The following is a 20,425-nucleotide window of genomic DNA, read 5'->3' as shown; positions in this document are numbered from 1 at the left end:
TGGGTCCCATCCCCAAGATAACTTATTATGTGTATGCAAATATTCCAAAATATGAAAAATTCTGAATCACTTCTGATCCCAAGCATTTCAGATAAGGCATACTTAACCTGTAACTCAAGATGTATTTTACCCGTTTACCTGATCTAGATGCTATATTTTTGTTAGGTATATATTAGCTTTATATGTACAGGCGTCAGTGACTATAAGACCTGGCTTTAAATTTAACCTTTTCCTTAATATTGGATGGGCCACATATATTCTGTTGTATGTGTATATAAGGTAACACAAGTCCTTTTGTCTCCCCCAGTTCCTTTTGCATATGAGAAAACATAAGCCATTTTGTGCCTCTTGCATCTTAAGCCATAGTCTATTTTACTATGTGGTTTCCTATCTGGTTACTTTTGGGAGTACCAGATGGTCTCATAAAAACAGTGGGTTTTCCTGAATCTTTTGGATTAATATTGAACTTGTTTATCATCTTTTAGCTGTGCGGTCAGAGAAGAAACGCCTTAGGAAGCCAAGCAAGTGGCTTTTGGAATATACAGAAGAATATGATCCAATATTTACTCCTAAGAAAAAACAAAAGAAGGTACAGGAGCAGGTGCACAAGGTGTGTTGCAAAATTTCGGCAAACTTTCACTGGTCCTTAGGAAACTGCAATTTTATCTTCAGTGTCATACTTCAGCTTCATGAAACAGTAATTTCCTTAACTGGGATCTTGTTTTTTATTCTCAGCTTCTAGCACAGTACTTAGGATTTAGTGGTTATTCAGGAAATATATAAATGAGTCTACATATTATATTTCTTTATGTATATATTTTTCCCTCTTTGCTTTCAAAGAGTATTTAATGACTTAGGAATATTGTTATGATTTAATCTTAAGTAAAAATATGGGATATAAAGTGAAATATATATAATCTGACCCTAATTTCAAAAATAGATACATCTTATTTGTCTTATTTTTTAATTCAGTTGTTTTAAAATGAAGTATTTAAAGTAGAGACATTTTGACATTCTACGCCTACATAGGTTAATATGTAGTTAAAAAATGGAACATTTTCCTTTATAATCAATTTAACAGACTTACATCTTATATAAGATCTGTTTATCTGACATCAACTGCCTTTCAGATTTCACCAGTTATCCCCTAACCTTTACCTTTGGATTATTCATACCAGGTCTCAGTCTAGGACTACTCATTGTAACTGGTTGTTATGGTTCTCAAATCCCTTTGAATTCAGAGCAATCTCTTTTTCCTGATCAAGATCATGTCTTTAAGAGAGTGACATGTAAAGTTATCTACTTCTCTATATTTGTGTAATTGCTTCCCCATAGGTGTCACTTAGATTTTCTCTATCTCCTGTTCTCTGTGAAGTGGAAGATAGAACCTATCAGTTTGATAGATTGAAGTTGAACATTTTTAGCTAGACTATACCAGAGATGATAATGTGTAACATATTGCATATGGAGGGTTAAAAAAAGGAATATTTTATTCCCATCAGCCATTCCCTGACAGTTTGTTTTTTCTTTTTTTAAAATGGAGACAGGGTCTTGCCCAAGCTGGAGTGCAGAGATACATGAACACGGTTCACTGCAGCCTTGACCTCCTGGGTTTAAGCAATCCTTCCATCTCAGCCTCCTGAGTAGTTGGGACCGCAGGTGCACACTACCACACCTGGCTAATTTTTAACAACAAGTTTTTTGTAGTGGCAATGTCCCACTGTGTTGCCCTGGCTGGTCTGGAATTCCTGGGCTCCAGTGATCTTTCTGCCTCAGCCTCCCAGAGTGTTGGGGTTACAGGTGTGAGCCACCACGCCCAGCTTCCCTGATGGTTTCTTGAAAATGCCAGTTGAAGATCTTTACCTATATTAATAATTTTATTAGAGGTTACAAAATGCAGACTTTCAGGTTTTATTATTTTCTCTATTTTTATTAAGTGATAGTCTCTTTCATTAACTGGACTCTATTATTGTCCTGAAATACTTGAAAGGCAGAATAAGTGCTTCTTTCTTTCCCATTAATTACCAATTGTAACATTAAGGAGTTCATTAGTAGTTGTTTTAATTGGAGACATTAGAGCAGTCTTTTCCCCTGCCTTTGAATTACTGTTGTGGACTTATCAATATTATAGCTTCAGTGTATCTCAGTCAACTTCATTGTTTTCTTTATTTAATTTTGGTTAAAATATATATATTTATATGTTATATATATATGTTATATGTATATGTTATATATATTTATATATGTTATATGTATATGTTATATATATTTATATATGTTATATGTGTATGTTATATATATTTATATATGTTATATGTATATGTTATATATATTTGCATGTTATATATGCTATATATATAGATATGTTATATATATTTATATATGTTATATATAGTTATATATATTTGTATATATATGTTATATATATGCTATATATATATAAATATATATATATAACATTTTATTATTTTATCCCTTTTTTTTTTTTTTTGGAGAGAGAGTCTCGCTCTGTTGCCCAGGCTGCAGTGCAGTGGCATGATCTCGGCTCACTGCAAGCTCCGTCTCCTGGGTTCACACTGTTCTCCTGCCTCAGCCTCCCAAGTAGCTGGGACTGCAGGTGCCCACCACCATGCCTGGCTAATTTTTTGCATTTTTAGTAGAGATGGGGTCTCACCATGTTAGCCAGGATAGTCTCCATCTCCTGACCTCGTGATCCGCCCGCCTTGGCCTCCCATAGTGCTCGGATTATAGGCGTGAGCCACAGCGCTGGGCCTGTTTTATCCATTTTTAAGTGTACAGTTCAGTGGCATGAAGCACAGTTACATTGTTGTGCAACCATCTCCACCATCCATCTCAATAATTTTTTTCATCTTTCCAAACTAAAAGTCAATACCCATTAACCAATAACTCCCTTTTCTGCTCAGCCCCTGGCAATTGCCATTCTATGTTCTATCTTAAGAATTTTCTTATTCTGGATACCTCATATACTTGAAATCATATGATATTTGTTCTTTGTGTCTAAGTAATTTCCCTTAGCATACATAATGTCTTCAAGGTTCATCCACTTTTTGTAGCCTTTGTCAGAATTTCATTCCTTTTAAAGGGCGTTATTCTTTTTGACACTTAAATTGCAACAGTTTTGGCCTGTGGACTCTATTTTTATTTTTTGTTCTTAGGTAAGTTCCCGCTGTGAAGAGGAAAGCCTTCTAGCCTGAGGTCGATCTAGTGCTCAGAACAAGCAGGTGGACGAGAATTCTTTGATTTCAACCAAGGAAGAGCCTCCGGTTCTTGAAAGGGAGGTTCCGTTGGCCAAGCATGGTGGCTCAAGCTGGTAATCCCAGCACTTTGGGAGGCTGAGGCAGGTGGATCACGAGGTGAGGAGATTGAGACCATCCTGGCTAACATGGTGAAACCCCGTCTCTACTAAAAATACAAAAAATTAGCCGGGCGTGTTGGCGGGTGCCTGTAGTCCCAACTACCCGGGAGGCTGAGGCAGGAGAATGGCATGAACCTAGGAGACAGAGGTTGCAGTGAGCCGAGATCCTGCGACTGCACTCCAGCCTGGGTGACAGAGCGAGACTCCATCTCAAAAAAAAAAAGGAAGTTCCGTTTTTGGAAGGCCCCTTGGCTCAGTCAGAACTTGGAGGTGGACATGCTGAGTTGCCGCAGCTGACCTTGTCTGTACCTGTGGCTCCGGAAGTCTCTCCACGGCCTGCCCTTGAGTCTGAGGAATTGCTGGTTAAAATGCCAGGTAAGGTGGGGTTGGGGTCTCAGTATTTGAGCAGGTATGATTAGAGGAAGCAGGAGATTTTAGTATGTTTTGATGTAAAGCCAACATAGTATCTATATACAATAAACTACTCCCTTTTGTCCTGGGAAATACTTACAATGATGGCTAATTAGATATAGTTACTAACTATGAATTGTGGCACGCTATCAAGAAGACATATTTTTGATAACTATGCTCCTTGCTCCAGTGTTGCTCTTCATGATTGTTGATCAGCCACTGTGTAAATTACAACCAGGATAACAGGGCTTCAAGAGGGGCACCGCACATTAGTGGAATAAGCACTATGCTTCAAGTGCTGGCTCCACCAGTCCTTGTGTTACTTGGGAAGTTGTTTAGTCTCTGAACTTGTTTCCTCATCTATAAAATGGAGATCATAATGTATTAATGTATGATGTTGTATACCTGACCACATAGTAATTACCAGTTCATTCGAAGTTAATTACCAGTTACTTCTCACTTGATCATTCTTTATATATCACATGGGGAGAGTTGAATCTAAACACATTGTCTCTAATTCACCTTGTAACTATTGAATATTATAGGCAGTCAAGGAATGGGAAGAATCCTCTTTTCTGTACCCCTTTAAATTTTGGATGTAACTTTTTTACATTATCAACAGGAGCTTTTGATGTTGTTCCTTAAAGAAATGATTCCAATTGTGCTTAAACTAGTTGGGTATAATAAAAAAGATTTTTGAAAGAATAGTAAAGATAGTTGTTGTTTCAGTACCTATTATGTGCCAAACTCGATTTATTAAGTCAGCTCTTTTATATAATTCTTGAGTCATCCTATGAATTATCTTTTACCTATTGAATTTTATTTACTTAGGGGCAGAGCAGAAAGTGTAAGTTTGGTCCATTTATGACCATTATTCAAGCTCTGTTTCACTCCTTTTCTCCTTATTTTGTCCTCCCAAAAATCAGTTGTTATAAAGATAGTTCTGTCCCTTTGATTTCTCCCTTAGTTATTTTGTGATTTAAAGTCAACACACACATCCCTCACATTAGTTTGTGCTTGCATTGAGAACTATTTACTTGTTTTGTTTACTAATATTTTATAATCAAATTACCTTCCTGCCTCTTCCCATAAGATGATGGAGAAAACATCAAAAACATTGACATTCATTTTGTGTGGTATACAGATTTTTAAAAAATTAACTTGTGCCCAGTTTCTAAATCATTTAATGTAAAGATACATGCATTTCAGGACTTTATGAAAGTAAATGTCAAAGAAAACCAACTAAGAAACTTCTTGAATCCAAAGATTTAGACCCTGGATTTATGCCCAAGAAGGGGGACCTTGGCCTTTCTAAAAAGGTATGTTATTTTTGTAAGTTCTAAAAGAAATAAACTCAGGAAATGAGGAATTTTTAAAATGACATTTTGAGTAGTAGTTATAACATTGATGTACATACATATAGAAATTAGTGTGTGTGTCAGCAGGCATACATGATCTGAGATTTCCTACAGGAAAGGCTGTTTTGCAGTTGTGTGACCATGTATGTGTATAAACTGGTTTCAGGTGTCCTTTCCAAGTGAAAAAAATGTTTCAATGCTTTTAAGATTAAGTTTGTGTTTGTTATAATTTCTTTTCTGGGTTCAAATCCTCTTACCTGTTTTCTGCTAAACTACTCTCTCAAACATCACTAGTCTATTCTATCCTATTGCCATGTTGTCGTAGCCCTTTTTTTTTTTTTTTTTGAGACAGGGTCTGATTCTGTCACCCAGGCTGGAGTGCGGTGGCATAATTTTGGCTCACTGTAATCTCTGCCTCCCAGGCTCCCCAGAGAATTTTTTGTATTTTTTTGGTAGAGACGGGGTATCAATTTTTTTGTGTGATTCATACTTTTTGTGTTTTATTCAAGAAATCTAGTGTGATGGCTCAAGCCTATCATCCCAGGACTCAGGGAACCTGAGGCGGTAGGATTGCTTAAGCTCAGGAGTTTGAGACAAGCCTGGGCAATAAAGGAGACGTTGTCTCTACACAACAAAAAAGAATGCCAAAAAACTCCAGGAAACGGGTGTGGTGTTGTGTGTCTGGTCCCAGCTACTCAGAAGGCTGAAGTGGTAGGATGTCTTGAGCCCTGGAGGTCAAGGCTGCAGTGAGTTATGAGTGCGCTATTGCACTCCACCCTGGGTGACAGAGCAAGACCCTGTCTCGATCAATCGATCAGTTAATGAAATCTCTGTGTACCCCATGGACACAAAGATGTTCTTCCTGTGTTTTCTTTTAGGAGCTTTTTGGTTCTGATTTCACATATAGATGTTTGTTCCATTTTGAATTTTTGAGACGGAGTTTTGTTCTCCCCCATGTTGATGTCCAGTTGTTTTACCACCATTTACCAAAAAATTCCTGATATTGGCTGGGCGCGGTGGTTCACACCTGTAAATCCCAACACTTTGGGAGGCCGAGTCAGGCAGATCACTTGAGGTCAGGAGTTGGAGACCAGCCTGGCCAACATGGTGAACCCCATCTCTACTAATAATACAAAAAATATATATATAGCTAGGTGTCGTGGTGTCTGCCTGTAATCTCAGCTACTTGGGAGGCTGAGACAGGAGAATTGCTGGAACCTGGGAGGCAGAGGTTGTAGTGAGCCGAGGTCACGCCGCTGCACTCCAGCCTAGGTGACAGAGCCAGACTCTCTCTCAAAAAAAAAAAAAAATTCCCTGATATTTATCCTCACCATCTCTCAGACTCCTAATCTCTTTTAAGTATTAATTATGCTTAATAACTCTTTGTCACTGTTGAATTTTTACTTTGGGGGAGAGGGGATTGCCATTAAATTTGGGATCAGAGCAAGAGAAAATCAGAATTATTGGTTATGGCTAGCACCAAACTCTGGAGAAAAGTGCCTTCTTGTCTGTTTGGGAGTCTGTCTTGCCATCTGACCTGGTCTACTTCATTGTTGAAGTCCTGGTTACCCTGAGGTATATTTTGTCATAAGGCTAAAGCCATGATTCAGTTCCATTTTAGTTTACCAGGCACACCACCACCCTGTCTGCAGGTGGATTAATCAGTAACAGAATGAGAGATGATCTGTTCTGGTAGTGCTTTAAGGGTACTCTGGCTGAATGTATATCCACACTAGACTATATATACACAGTAAGTCACTGGCCTCTTAGTCACATCCTCTAAGAAGTTCTTTGGTCTTTTTCATTCTAAACAGAACAGTTTGATTTTTATTCATATGGTATGATTCTTGTGTGTGTGCATGGGTGTGGGTGTGTGTGTGTGTGTGTGCTGTTAATTTTTATTTTAATTTATAAAATTGATCAGAATAGAAATGAGAATATTTCCTGCATTATTCTCTGACTGTAGTTTGGGGAGCATTGTAATTATTTTGTTCCACAGTTTTTGGGTAACTGTTAAACAGTGAACTAATTTGTTATCTAAATAAAATGATTGGTATTTAAAAAAAAATACGGAAATGTATTTTGTGGATTTGTCTAGGAGTCTCGTTTTGTTGAATTGGATACCTAACATTTGCCCATTCATTTTACTTCACGTGGTTAGACTTCTGATATATACTGAACATGAGGAGAATTGCAGTCTTATGATTTATTAATATGATAAAATGAGCATTGAGAAATTCACAGCTGTATTTTATTTTGTTTTAGTCCCAAACATTAGGAGCTCTACAGCAAGAATGGCCTTTATTTTTTATTTATTGATTTATTTGAAATGGAGTTTTGCTCTTGTTGCCCAGGCTGGATGCAATGGCGCGATCTTGGCTCACCACAACCTCCGCCTCCCAGGTTCAAGCGATTCTCCTACCCCAGCCTCCCGAGTAGCTGGGATTACAGGGATGTGCCACCATGCCCGGGTAATTTTTTGTATTTTTAGTAAAGATGGGGTTTCTCCATGGTAGTCAGGCTGGTCTCGAACTCCCGACCTCAGGTGATCCACCCGCCTCACCCTCCCAACATGCTGGGATTACAGTCGTGAGCCACCATGCCCGGACAGAAGGGCCTTTATTGTATTGACTTTTTGTGACCACTAAATGTTGTTTTACAGTTATGATGAGGAATATTATCATTCTTGTAGGAAAAGACATTTGCTTGGGTTGAACTAATTCATACAAGTACAAGTATTAGTAGTGGGTGAATCAAATGTTTGGCCCTTGATTAGACTCCTGATGTTGAGTATTTGTTTTGAGTTTTAATGTTGCTTTAATTTGGATTAATCTGAAGTCATTTTAAGTTGGAATGCCATTCAGTATTTCAGAACTGTTTAATGTACAGTTCACCAAGTATACAGGTCTGTGTCAAATCTAATGGTTGTGAATACAATTGTAGGAAGATGGATTATTTTTCTTTTTTTTTTTTTTTTTTTTTTTTTTTGAGACTTGCTCTGTCTCCCAGGCTGGAGCACAGTGGCGCAATCTTGGCTCAACGCAACCTCCGCTTCCTGGGTTCAAACAATTCTGCCTCAGCCTCCCGAGTAGCTGGGATTACAGGCGTGTGCCACTGCACTTAGCTAGTTTTTGTATTTTTAGTAGAAACGAGGTTTCACCATGTTGGCCATGGTTGGCCAAGCTGGATTCAAACTCCTGACCTCAGATGATCTGCCCCCTCTTGGCCTCCCAAAGTGCTGAGATTACAGGCATGAGCCACCATGCCTGGCCAGGAAGTTGGATTTTAAGTACAGGGTGGAGTGCAATAACATTGAACCTGTGGGTCTCTGGGTACATATCCCTTCTCTTTCTCTACTTCAGTCACAGAAAGCATTGTGTATCTGGTCTATATAGTCTATATGTTGGAAATCTCTGGCCAGTCTTTATTGTGGTGTTCACAGGTCTGTTGGAGTTTTTTTTTGTTGTTGTTGTTTTTTGTTTTTTTGAGATGGAGTCTCTCTCGTTGCCCAGGCTGGAGTGCAATGGTGTGATCTCGGCTCACTGCAACTTCCTCCCTCCGGGTTCAAGCAATTCTCCTGCCTCAGTCTCCCAAGTAGCTGGGATTACAGGCATGTGCCATCATTCCCAGTTAACTTTGTATTTTTAGTAGTGACGGGGTTTCTCCATGTTGGTCAGGCTGGTCTTGAACTCCCAACCTCAGGTGATCCACCCGCCTCAGCCTCCCAAAGTGCTAGGATTACAGATGTGAGCCACTGTGCCTGGTCTGTTGGAGCATTTTTAAATCTGCTTCCTTTTCCCCCTGAAGTTTCTGTTCAACCCCTTACTGTGGTCATGTTGATTTTTTTAATTGCTAAAAGAAGTCAGAAGTGTATATCCATGGCGGCTGATGATTCAGACTTTGGCATATAAGGTAACGGGTTTATTTTTTTCATTCCTCTGTAAATGGTGTTGTTTTCACTTATTTGTAGTGCTTATGAAGCTGGTCACCTGGAGAATGGACTAACTGAATCTTGTGCCACATCTTATTAAAAGATTTTGGTGAAGGTGAGTATTTTTGAGATTTAAAAAATGTAATACAGTAGTGAGTTTGAAGCACTTTGTCCGTTAACCACAAAAATTGTTTCATGTGTAAGCCAGACCAGTGAGGTACAAGTTTTCAAACTGGTTTGCCCAAAATCTGCTTCCTGAAACAGATAAAACATTCATAAATTGAACATCTACTCTACTAGGACTTTTAGTAGGAATGCTACCTGTAATCTCTTGAAAGCATTACAGAGAGTTCGGTTATTATCTATAGTATTCCTGTTTTTTAGAAGAAATGTGAAGATGAACAAGGTAGCAAGATCAGGGAACTAAATCCACATCTGACCAATTTCATGGTCATATTCCTGTCTTCTTATCCACCCCAGGTTTTCTCCATGCCACTCCTGTCTTCCACTCTTCATTTGTCTGCCAATGCCATTTATTGATTAGTGTCATTTTTGAAATATTATTCCAAATTTGAGCACACTGCAGCAGACATGGTGTGCTAGCAAAGAGTATCATGGGAAGATGATATTTCATATGACCTATGATTATTAAATTTTCTAACAAGTAAATCTAGCAATATGTTAGCTTATTTAGCCGTGTGGCAATTGTAATCCCATAGGTTGGTCAATTTGCTTGTAAGATTTAAAAATAGGCAGCTTTCAAAATAATATCAGGTCAGTCGATCATGGTGGCCCACAACTGCAATGCCAGCGCTTTGGGAGGCTGAGATAAGAGGATCACTTGAGGCCAGGTGTTCTATCGAGAACAGGCTTGGCACTTAGTGAGACCCTGTCTCTATCTACAATTTAAAAAACATTAGCTAGGGATGGTGGTGTATGTCTGTAGTCACAGCTGCTTGTTAAGCTGATGTGGGAGGATCCCTTGGGCCGGAGAGGTTGAGGCTACAGTGAGCTGTTGCTCACACCGGGCACTGTAGCCTGGGCAACAGTAAGAGGCAATGTCTCTTAAGATAATAGTAGTAATAATAATAACATCAGCTCTTTTCCTGTATTTTTATATTTCGTTTTTAAAATAAAACCTACAACATGAACTTTATCCATTATAAATTTTGTGGAAGTGTTCCAGCTTATGAGAATTTCAAACCTTTCTGTTGTGCTCATATTAAGTTGTCTTATAGTGTTAGGCTGTGAGCAGTTTTGATGGCAGAGCTTCTCCAACTCAATCAGGCAGTCAAAAAAAGAGCTCACTGAGGCAGTCTTCAAAACTCCAGCTTTCATATTGTTAACTAGCAGAAATATCCTAGAATGTTTAATGAAATATCTCTTAGATTCCTCTTTGTGTTTCTATAACACAGTTGAAATGTGTTTAATGGAAAGTGCGGGAGGGACTAGAAGAATTTCTTTTTTTTTTTTGGTTTGAGACAGAGTCTGGCTCTGTCGACCAGGCTGCAGTACAGTGGCGTGATCTTGGCTCACTGCAGCCTCCGCCTCCCGGGTTCAAGCGATTCTCCTGCCTCAGCATCCTGAGTAGCTGGGACTACTGGTGTACTCCACCACACCCGCCTAATTTGTTTTGTATTTTTAGTAGAGACAGGGTTTCACCATGTTGGCCAGGATGGTCTCGATCTCCTGACCTCGTGATCCGTCTGCCTCAGCCTCCCAAAGTGATGGGATTACAGGCGTGAGCCACTGTGCCTGGCCTGGTGTTTTAAAGAACTAACTTTTAACTTTGGTTCTTGGAAAAGACTAGTAATACTAGTTTTTTTTTTGTTTTTTTTTTTTTAAGGAAAAGGGTTTAGTCATAGGACTTTGATGACAATTCCTTTTTTTTTTGAGACAGAGTCTCACTCTGTTGCCCAGGTTAGAGTACAGTGGCACTATCTCAGCGCACTGCAACCTCCACCTCCCAGGTTCAAGCCATTCTTGTGCCTCAGCCTCCTAAGTGGTTGGAATTACAGGCGTGCACCACCACACCCAGATAATTTTTTATATTTTTAGTAGAGACAGGGTTTCACCATGTTGCCCAGGCTGGTCTTGAACTCCTGAGCTCGGGCAGTCCACCCACCTTGGCCTCCCAGAGTGCTGGGATTACAGCAGTGAGCCACTGAGCCCAGCAGATGACAATTCTTTATGAAGAAGAAATTGAGTAACCTGTTTAAGACACTCAAGAAAAGAAAATGTGAGTAAAGCATTTTTTGTTCTAGCAAAACCAACTTTTCAGATGAAAAACATGTAAACTTCTCAATGAGCTGTAACTTTGGAAGTATTGTTCTCATGAGCCCTTCCTTAGGAATGGAGTGGAGAAAGATCTTTGGACAACTGGATGACTGTAGATCAACCTGCAACTGATGATGGGCGTGAAACAGTTATTTGTTAAACCTAGACTGCATGAGTGTTAAGGGAGAGAGCATGGCATAGCTATGTGCTTAGATATTGTAGATTATGGTTGTAACTGTTATGCAGTGTTTCTTCTGTTAATATCCTCCATCACAATTTTCACTTTTGTATTTTCATTTCTAGAGATTCCATTTGAGTCCTTTTTATATCTTCTGTTTCACTCTTTATAACATTCATGCTTTCCTTCTGTTAGCATAGGGAGCATTTCTGTAAGAGAGGTTTTAATGTCCTTGTCTGTGAATTCCGTAATCTCTGATCACTTCTAGATCCATCTCTGTTGATTGATTCTGTCATTTCTATTGATTGATTGCCCTAGTTATGGGAGCGTGGTTGTATGCCTGCTAATTTTTGATTGAATGCTAGACGTTAATTTTATGTTCTGTGCAGGATTTTGTTTTATTTTTTTAAAGAGCCTTAGTTTTGTTCTGCCATACATGAAAGTTACATGGGGTCAGTTTGATGTTTTCAAAGCTTGATTCTGAGGTTTGTTAGGGCTGATCCACACAGCCTTTACCCTTGGGCTCATTTATCCATATTACGAAGGCAATACTCTTCTCAGGACTCCACCTGATGCTTGGTGTATGAGAAGATCTTTCTGTCCTTCTTTGTGGAAACACAGGCTTTTCCAAGACTGCATCATGGTGATGCTGCTTATTACTTTCTAGTGCTTCTTTCCCCAGTATTCTGTAGTTTTCTTAACCTATGCTCAGAGCAGTACTCAGACAGATACTCAAGGGGCCCCTCGACTCATCTCTGGAGCTTGCTGTATTCTTGTCATTTGGCCTACGTATAGCTGATCTGTCTCCTGAGCTCAGCAAGTTCTTTGGGCTCTATTTGGGTTCCCCTTTCCTGTGCTGCAGCCTGGAAGCTGCTTCTGGGCAGTGTTTTGCTTCTCTGAGGGATCCCAGCTCTGGGTTTCTGTTGTCCAGTTTTTGGTAACAGCTTTTTGGTATATTCTGTCCCGTTTTCTAGTTGATTATAGCAAGGAAGTAATTTCTACAAAATTAATCCTTTATAGGTGGAGGAAGCACAGGCCTTCCCAATCTGTTTTTAATCAAATCCATTGAGTTTTAAATTTTATTATTGTATTTTTCTATTCCAGAATTTCCATTTTTAAAAAATATCAACTTTATTGAGGTATAATTATATTAAACACATCCCTTTAAAATGTTTAGTTTGAAATGTTTGACAGTTTCTTTAACTGCCACTTTAGGTACTTTTTTCTAGTTGAAACTTCTGTGTTGGAATTGTTAATATGATCTTTTTTTTTTTTTTTTTTTTGAGAAGGAGTCTTGCTCTGTTGCTCAGGCTGAAGTGCAGTGGCACAATCTTGGCTCACTGCAACCTCCACCTCCTGGGTTCAAGTAATTCTCCTGCCTCAGCCTCCTGAGTAGCTGAGACTGCAGGTGCCTGCCACCACACCTGGCTATTTTTTGTATTTTTAGTAGAGATGGGGTTTCACCAGATTGGCCAGGCTGGTCTTGAACTCCTGACCTCATGATTTGCCTGCCTTGGCCTCCCAAAGTGCTGGGATTGCAAGCGTGAACCGTGCCTGGCTGTTAATAGGATCTTTTAATTGCTTGACCCTATTAAAGGTAGTTATTTTAAAAGTGTATTTATAAACCTCGTCCAACCCCATAGATTCCTTAGCTGCCTCTCTGTGTCCCTCTTGGTTGACTCATGCCTGTGAGCTGCCCTTCGGCTCCAGTCTCCGCTGTGATGTCACACAAGAGAGTTGGAGTATGGCTTCCTGACTGCCTACAAGGAGTCAGTGACACAGCCTGGAAGGTGTGGCGAGTGTGGGTGTGAATTCCCTGTGGTATGAACATTCACCACTTTACAAGGAGACATGAGGGAACTGAGTGTTTTTATTCCTCCCTTTTTCTTTCCTCCTTGGACTATTTTATGGTGTAGTTTCTTCTTGCAAACCTTCTGGAAAAGCTACATATGCCTAGTGAATGTGCTGGCTGAACAGTTGGTTGTATTTGCAGCTCATTGAGAAGAGGGGGCACTAACATAGGGGTCAGCACATTTTTTCTGTAAAGCACCAGCTAGTAAATGTTTATGTGGACCATACGTGCTCTTTTATAACAACTCACCTTGGCCATTGTCCTGTGAGAAGCCGCCAAACGTGTGTGTGGCTATATTCCAGGAAAACTTTGTGGATTCCAGAATTTGAATGTCATATAATTTTCATGTGTTGACATATGATTTTTTTTTTTTTCCTGAGAGGGAGTCTTGCTCTGTTGCCAAGGCTGGAGTGCAGTGGCGCGATCTTGGCTCACTGCAACCTCCACCTCCTGGGTTTAAGCAATTCTCCTGCCTCAGACTCCGGAGTAGCTGGGATTACAGGCATGTATCCATGTCCGGCTAATTTTTTTTTTGTATTTTTAGTAGAGACGGGGTTTCACCATGTTGGCTGGGCTGGTCTTGAACTCCTGACCTCATGATCCAGCCATCTCGGCCTCCCAAAGTCTGAGATTACAAGTGTGAGCCACTGTGCTTGGCTGACATACGATTCTTTTGAGTATGTTTCAACCATTGAAAAATATAAAATCACTCTTTTTTAATATATATTTTTCTTTTTTTAGGAAATTAAAGGAAATAAGAATGGCTCCTACATAGAGTAGGCTAAAATCACGCTTAGCTGACTGTGAAGTCATATACCACATACCATTGCTTCATTGATCTTGTCTTGCTTTCCCACTTCCCTCACCCCATTGCCCCGAGCTGGCATCTGCTGAGCAGAGTGTCAACACTTCAGTTCATTCCTCAGGCTATTCTTGCGTGACAGAAGTCTTTATATTTCTGTTTTCAGGATCCACTTTTGGTCTGTCCTATTGACTTCTATTTTTTTTCGTTTTACAATGATGCGGTCTTGTATCTTTGTCATTATTATTTTTGCCTGACTTCCAGATATTGTATATGCAATATTGTAGCAATAAATCGAGGAGCAATATCTTCCTCCAGAGAGGATGTTCTAGGCAATCCTAGGTCACTGCAGTCCTGCTGGAAATTGAGAGAATGCGGAACTGGGCTGGTTTTCTGTGAAGGCTGGTCTACTTCTAACTCGCCCATATTTCTGGTGTGTGGCCCTTTGAGGTTCCAGCTCAGAGCATGGGGTCTTCCAGGCCTCTTTCTCTTGTATGAGGGCCCTGGGAGTCTCTCAGAAGCTCCGTTTTGCTTCTCAGTCTCATCCCTGCTTGCTTAGGTTGTCTGGGCCTCTTTCTTCCTCTCGTGGGTCTTAGGCTATAGGAAGACGTCACTCCCTTGCTGCTTCTCAGATGTCTTCAAATCGACGTACTTAATGTTCCTGTCTGACCTTTCTAATTGTTCCAGGAATCTGTTCTTAACATTTTTTCATATGTTGTCCTGTGTTCAGTAGGTGTTTAGTATTTTTCTGTAGATTTCAGAAAAAAAGCCATATACCTCTACTCATCTGCAAATATTTGAAGATATTACTTTTCTGTCAAATTGTAAGGACATGAAAAAGAAACATTTTCTAACCTATACATTAATCAGATATTCATTTGTTATATTATTCAGTTTTGGATTTTACTGCCTGACTCTATTGTTCTGAAGGCACTTTAATAAATGCCTTAACGGGCCGGATGCGGTGGCTTACGCCTGTAATCCCAGCACTTTGGGAGGCCAAGGCGGGCAGATCACGAGATCAAGAGATCAAGACCATCCTGGCTAACACGGTGAAACCCCAACTCTACTAAAAATACACAAAAAATTAGCCAGGCCTGGTGGCGGGTGCCTGTAGTCCCAGCTACTTGGGAGGCTGAGGCAGGAGAATGGCATGAACCCAGGAGGTGGAGCTTGCAGTGAGCCAAGATGGCACCACTGCACTCCAGCCTGGGCGACAGAGCGAGACTCCGTCTCAAAAAAAAAAAAAAAAAAAAAAAAATGCCTTAACGGTTTGCTTGCCTAGTCCTGATTGGTATTAAAGTATTGGTGGCCTACATATGGGAGCATGAAGGCTTGCCCTGGCTGCCGTGCTGCAGGTGTGGGTGCGTGTTATGGTGTTGGTAGGAAGCGAATAAGCCTTGGAGTTGGGCCTCTTCCCAAATCCCACCTCTCACAGCCTCAGTGTTGTGTGGCCTTTGGTCAAGTCATTGAACCTCTGAGCTTCAGTTTACTAACTTACAAAAAGTGAGCCTGTTACTGCCTCTTTTGCTGGGGTCTTTTGATGATGAAAGTGCCTTTACTTGGCATGTCATTTCAGAGGTGTGAGATAGGAATGTGAGATTGGAAAAAATTGGAAAAGAGTTCTCAGCCCAAATAACCTAATTAGAAGCATCTGGGATCTGAACCAAAAAAGTCAAAAGTTGAAAACCTACTGGGCACGTTTAGGTAAGTCAGCTACTAATAAAAAGCTAATTGGAGACAGTTGTAGAAATAAATACTCTCACTTTACAAATGGAAAGTCTCATTCTTTTTTTTCTTTTTCTTTCTTTCTTTCTTTTTTTTTTTTTTTTTTAATGAATAGGGTCTCTGTCACCCAGGTTGGAGTGCTGTGGTGTGATCAGAGTCAAACACCTGGGTGCAGGTGACCCTCCTGCTGTAGACTCCCCAGTAGCTGGGATTATAGGCGTGTGCCATGTACTTGGCTAATTTTTATATTTCTGTAGAGACACGGTCTTACCATGTTGCCCAGGCTGCTCTTGAACTCTTGGACTCAAGCAGTTCTTCTGCCTTGGCCTCCCAAATCTCTGGGATTACGGCGTGAGCCACCACGCCCTGCCTGTAGTCCCTGTTCTTATCAGTGCCATGGCTGTCTTCCAGTTGTTCCCAGGCTGCTGCTTCCTCAGTCAGGATCCTGTACTGTGTGTCATCTGGAGAGCTCTTCTCCTGGGCTTCACTTTTGCTTGTTCACAGTCTAACTCTCTGGAGACTTCCTCCAGTGAGGCTTGCTTTATTGCCTTAGTAATGTTCCACCTTTAAGGTGCCCAAATTGTTTTTTGAATGGTGCTTACCATTTATTTTGGTCATCAGTTCCTAGGAGGCTTCCATAGTGCTTGTCCCTCCAGGAGTCCAGTCTCCACCTTCCAAAAAAGAATTCCTTGTCACTCAGAAGGACAAGGTCTGGCCTATCCTCTTCCTTCCCAGGTAATAATTGAAAGGTGGTGGTAATTATTCTTGTTTCCATGTAAACTGGGCTTCCTCCTTGGCTTAGTCTTTAAATGTTTCATCTTTTGGCTTTTATTTTTTAAATGGTACCTCTGTAACACCAATGTTTCTCAATCTAGGCTGTACCGCAGAACACTGGTGTGTGGATCCCAGCCAGTCTGGGGCGATCTCAGAGTGCTTTCAGGGCTGGGCAGGGGTCTCCCCTCTCTGCTTGGGTGTTGGCATCTTCTCCAGGACATCACCTACAGTCCATTTGTTGACTACTCCCAGATTTGAGTCTCTAGCCCTGAACACTCTGCTAAGATCTGGATCTATATTTACTGAGGGTTGGTGGAGTGGGGAGGAGCTCCATGTTTATGTTCAGTAGTTAGTGCAAATCTTAGTGGTTAAAACAGAACTAATTCTCATTCCTCTTCTGTTCCCTCCCTTATTTTCCCTTTCACATTTGATTTAACTGATGTGATTTGAAATAGTTTCTTTTTAAGTCAGGGTCTCACTCTGTTGCCCAGGCTGGAATGCAGTGGCACCGTCACGGCTCACTGCAGCCTTAACCTCCCCAGGCTCAGGTGATCCTCCCACCTCAGTCCCCTGAGTAGTGAGACTACAGGTGCATACCACCACGCCTGGTTAATTTTTGTATTTTTTGTAGAGACTGGGTTTCACCATGTTGCTCCGGCTGGTCTCGAACTCTGGGGCTCAAGCAGTCTGCCCACCTTGGCCTCCCAAAGTGCTGGGATTACAGATGTGAGCCACCGTGCCCTGCCTGAAATAATCTTAAAGACTGTACCTCCCTGTCTTGACTTCGACTCTCATCCTTTCTTTTTTGGACCCTTGGTAATAGCCTTTTTTGTTTTGTTTGAGATGCTGTCTCACTGTGTCACCCAGGCTGGAGTGCAGTGGTGGGATCTCTGCTCACTGCAATGTCCGCCTCCCAAGTTCAAGCAATTCCCTTGCCTCAGCCTCCCACGTAGCTGGGACTATAGGCGCATGCCACCACACTCAGCTAATTTTTTGTATTTTTAGTAGAGATGGGGTTTTGTCGTGTTAGCTAGGATGGTCTTGATCTCCTGACCTCATGATCCGTCCGCTTCGGACTCCCAAAGTGCTGGGATTACAGGTGTCAGCCACCGCGCCCAGCCAGTAATAGCTTCTTAATTCATCTTCTCTGTTTCTGTTTTCTGAAACACTTTTAAGACGCAGATCAAGTGTCATATTCCCTTGAGTGCCTAAAGATAGTCTGTAACTCCTGCAGCACGGCCCACATGGGGCTGTGAGTTCTGGCCACTGTTAGCCTGTTATCATGTGCACTGTGGTAGGGTTTGGACTGAACCCCAGTGCATGTATTCACTGCCCTCCTCTGACTGAATGAGTAGAAGAGTCAAACCTTTCCATTCACTGGTTAAACTTCAGGGGCCCTGAATGCTTTCGGCTTCCTTTTTAATTTTATTTTTTATATTATTTTAATTTTTTAAATTTAAATTAAAAAATTTTTTTGATAGGGACTTGCTCTATTGCCCAGGCTGGAGTACAGTGGAGTGATCTCAACTCATTGCAGCCTCTACCTCCTGATCTCAAGCAATTCTCCCACCTCAGCCTTCCAAGTAGCTGGGAGTACACGTGCGCCACCACCCCTGGCTAATTTTTTGTATTTTTGGTAGAGATGGGGTTTTGCCATGTTGCCAGGGCTGGTCTTGTACTCCTGAGCTCAAACAGTTCACCTGCCTTGGCCTCCCAAGTGCTGGGATTACAGGTGTGAGCCACCATGCCCAGCCTTCTGGCTAATTTTACAATTTTTTTGTAGAGACAGGGTCTTGCTATGTTGCCTAGATTGGTTTTGAACTCCTGGGCACAAGTGATTCTCTTGCCTCAGTCTTCCAAGGTGCTGGGATTAGAGATGTGAGTCACTATACCTGGCCAGGGCTCACTTTTTAGGAAGGAGTTTACCTCTCCCCCACCAGCTGATATTTTTACCAAAAGTCATATGTTTTGGTTTCAAGTATGTTTATGGCAGTTATCCTGTTAGTGATGTGAACAGAAAAAATAAGAGTGCTGAGAGAAAGCTGTTCCTTCTACAAAAACTGAAGGATGCTGGCTTGCTTGCTGTCGCTACAGAACAAGTTACCAACCACAAATTTGGCAGCTTGTAACAACAAGCATTTACACTCTCACAGTTTCTGTGGGTCAGGAGTCTGGCCATAGCTTAGTTCTGTCCTCTACTTCAGGTTTCACAGACTGTAGTCAAGATGTTGGCTAGGGCACACTGTCACCTGGAGCTCAGGTCCTCGTTGGTAGAATTGGATCCATTGTGGTTGTGGGACTGAAACCCTGGGCCCTTGGAGGCTGCCCCTCCCTACAGGCAGTTCATTGGCTGCATGCTTCTTCAAATTGGAGACCACCTCTTCAGGACGGTGCAGGGGGATGGAAAAAGGGAGAGGCAAATGGAAATCAAAGAAAAGCGTAGTGGTTATATCAGACCAAATAGATTTCAAGACCAAAACTATAAAAGGAGACCAAAAAAGTCATTATGTAATGATAAAGGGGCCAATTCAGCAAGAGGCTGTAACTATTATAAATATATGTGTATATGCACTCAACACTAGATCACCCAGATACATAAAACAAATATTACAGCTAAAGAGAGAGATAGGCCTTAATACATTAATAGACAGAGGCTTCAACACTCCACTTTCAGCATTGGACAGATCATCCAGACAAAATTAACAAAGAAACATCAAACTTAATCTGCACTGTAGACCAAATGGATTTAATAGATATTTCTAGAACGTTTCATCTGATGGCTGCAGAATGTACATTGTTCTCTTTAGCACATGGATCATCCTCAAGGTTAGACCATATGTTAGGCCACAAAATAAGTCATTAAAAATTCAAACCTTGATACTAAAAGCAGACAAAGACACATCAAAGAAAGAATACTACAGGCCAGTGTCTCTGATGAATATTGATGTAAATATCCTCAACAAAATACTAGCAAACCAAATTCAGCAATACATTAGAAAGATCATTTATCGTGACCAAGTGGGGTTTATCCCTGGGGTACAAGGATGGTTCAGCATATGCAAATTAATCGGTGTGATACATCGTGTCAACAGAAGGATAAAAACCATGTGATTATTTCAATTGATGCTGAAAAGGCATTTGATAAAATTCAGCATCCTTTCATGATAAAACCTCTTAAAACTGGTTATGGAAGAAACATATCTCAACATAATAAAAGCCATATATGACAGACGCACAGCTAGTATCATACTGAATGGTGAAAAACTGAAAGCCTTTCCTCTAAGATCTGGAACATGACAAGGATGCTCAGTGTGGCCACCGTTATTCAACATAGTACTGGAAGTTCTTGCTAGAGCAGTCAGACAAGAGAAAGAAATAAAAGGCCTTCACATTGGAAAGGAAGAAGTCAAATTATCCTTGTTTGCAGATGATATGATCTTATATTTGGAAAAACCTAAAGACTCCAGAAGAAAATGATTAGATCTGATAAATTCAGTACAGTTGCAGTATACAAAATCAACATAAAAAATCAGTAGCATTTCTATGTGCCAACAGTAAACAATATGAAAAAGAAATTAGAAAAGTAATCCCATTTACTGTAGCCACACATGAAATTAAATGCCTAGGAAGTAACCAAAGAAGATCATTACAAAGATCTCTGTAATGAAAACTCTAAAACGCTGATGAAAGACATTAAAGAGGACACAAAAAATGGAAAAATATTTCATCTTCATGGAT

The 20,425-nt window shown here is 40.6% G+C and overlaps 1 protein-coding gene across 1 annotated transcript in view; it reads left to right on the top strand.

The window, feature by feature from the left end:
• LOC103889279 (E3 ubiquitin-protein ligase HERC2-like) overlaps window positions 1-20,425 on the top strand; it is a 40,167-nt gene that overhangs the window by 3,340 nt on the left and 16,402 nt on the right. The window contains exons 4-7 of the mRNA XM_063716423.1: window positions 486-610; window positions 3,177-3,374; window positions 4,997-5,106; window positions 9,116-9,191. The gene's annotated coding sequence lies outside the window, so the exon portion shown is untranslated. The remainder of the gene's footprint in view (window positions 1-485; window positions 611-3,176; window positions 3,375-4,996; window positions 5,107-9,115; window positions 9,192-20,425) is intronic.

The sequence above is a fragment of the Pongo abelii genome, chromosome 16 (genome assembly GCF_028885655.2).
Source record: "Pongo abelii isolate AG06213 chromosome 16, NHGRI_mPonAbe1-v2.0_pri, whole genome shotgun sequence".
Classification (NCBI taxonomy): domain Eukaryota; kingdom Metazoa; phylum Chordata; class Mammalia; order Primates; family Hominidae; genus Pongo; species Pongo abelii.
Note: the sequence above shows the minus strand (reverse complement) of the source record. Positions and strands in the feature narration are given on the sequence as shown.